Genomic DNA, 2,016 nt, shown 5'->3' with positions numbered 1-2,016 from the left:
AGGACAAAAGGCGATTGAAACAAATCACTTAATTAATGTCTCGTCTTTCTCGAACGCCTGGACAGGCATCGTGGTTTCGCAGCTTCGCAAAGATGGAAGATGCAAGATAGTGACGATCGCGCGTTGTTAGAGCAACACCCGGGGCCCTCCCAGAGATTGGCGAGTGTCCGTAACGGCTAGCGGTGGTGTTGAGCGTGCGGACGATGTGTTGGGCTTTCTTTTTTTTGCGAAGAAGCCACTAGCTCCACCAAAATGACCCATTAGAGGAAAATGATCGCAAACAGAAGCGCCTTCTGGGCGCTATAAAGTAAGGCAGGCAGCAAACTAACCGGCAGCGGAAAACCCACAACATAAAGCTAGCTAGCTCAATGGCATGCGGTAGCGAGCACTGCCGGGTTTCGGAGAAATCGCACCCAAAATCGCCGCTAGAGCTAGCGAGAGGAAGCGAAAGATCTATTTGGAACCGTTTTCGAAGAAACGGTCAAGATCGTCCTGATCGATAGGCTCGAGCGTTGGTCGATGAACTCATTATGGGGTTGACTATATATACCTGAGTTCCTGCACTGCACTGCGCCCGGTGTTGGAGGCTTAATTTATTAAACGAAAGATGAACATTCCAACGCCCCGAATGCCCATACATCGCAATCTTTACGATGCGTTGTTTCCACAACTGGACCTAGGAGTGACACACATGTTTCGGGTGCTGGAAGATTTTTTCTTAGAAAAAAAAACATGTTTGAACAACTGGAATGTGCTGGGCAAAAAATATGGAAGTTATCATCTTCGCTCTATTACTGATGCGCGACAGCACTCTCTGCTGGTTAAGGACACAGTAGTACTGGGGCACACAAAAGCTTTTCCAAGCGAATTTTCCCTTCCATGGTTGGGTTTTTCCGGTAAGGGGGCACCCGGGTTTGAACCGGGGACCTCTCGATCTGCAGTCGAATGCTCTACCACTGAGCTATACCCCCTTTGTACGTGTTCCAGTGTGTTCTCGCAACAAAAACCGTCACACGCCAACCTACAAATGACACAATCTCAGCGTACGCCGACTCGACATTGCGCCTCTAGCGACTCATACTGAAGAAGGCTTGTGCACGACCCACACGCATCGCGAATGTTTGCGGCTAAAAATAACCACTGCTGGGGTCTGGTACCCATCGCCCAGCAAACACGCTCGTCGAAAAAGTTATGCCTGCGTCAGCGTTCTAGAAGTGTTGGACGAAGCGATCGTTGAACGACGCCTCCAGAAGCGCAGACATTGCCTTATCAACGTAACAAGCTGTTTTACAACGCTCTATCAGCTCGTTTCAATTGCCATAATGTACGCGTCGGTGTCCGACTGAAACCGACCGAACGGGGTTTCGATACGAGAAAGTGTGCTGGAAATATCGGGAATTTGATGCATGGCGCCATAAAAATACGTTAAATAAATCCCAAACCCCCGGATTCGGTTTATTTCTGGCATAAATTGCGTCCCAAAACGGAACGGGAATGTTGAGGCAAAGGTTTCTTCGACCCCTCGATCGGCAACATTATCGTTTGTATCGTATCCTCACAGCAGGAAGCTACTGCCAAAGCACGATCGAACGATGGGCCGAATTTTCAGGCCAACTCCCGCCCACTCGATCACGTCCTGCGGAGGATGCTGTCAACACCCGCAACCTGGCAAGCGATGGGCACTGCGTGATCTTATCTAGTCGACGCGAGCATAAACAACATGACACACGACACACGATACAACAACGAACACGAAAGAGAGAAGAAAAAAATGGCCCCGGACAAACCCCGAACTGCAGCCAGCAAGCTATCGTGAGCGAACAATTTAGATATCACTTTCACAGATAAAAACCCCCGAACGCGCGTGGACGCATCCTCCCGGTCAAGCTGATAAACCGTACAAATGATCCTCGGACACGTGAAAAAAAAAACAAGCCTCAACCTTTTCCCCGAGGCTTGTTCCTCCATTCCGTTAGGTCCGTTTCGATTCCGATTCCCACTGTGTTCGGTGGTTCG

At 49.6% G+C, this 2,016-nt stretch overlaps 1 non-coding gene across 1 annotated transcript; it reads right to left on the bottom strand.

The window, feature by feature from the left end:
• Positions 1-899: 899 nt before the first annotated feature.
• Positions 900-971, bottom strand: Trnac-gca (transfer RNA cysteine (anticodon GCA)). The gene has a single exon. It is a non-coding gene; the product is annotated as a tRNA-Cys (tRNA).
• Positions 972-2,016: the final 1,045 nt, after the last annotated feature.

The sequence above is a fragment of the Anopheles nili genome, chromosome 3 (genome assembly GCF_943737925.1).
Source record: "Anopheles nili chromosome 3, idAnoNiliSN_F5_01, whole genome shotgun sequence".
Classification (NCBI taxonomy): Eukaryota; Metazoa; Arthropoda; class Insecta; order Diptera; family Culicidae; genus Anopheles; species Anopheles nili.
Note: the sequence above shows the minus strand (reverse complement) of the source record. Positions and strands in the feature narration are given on the sequence as shown.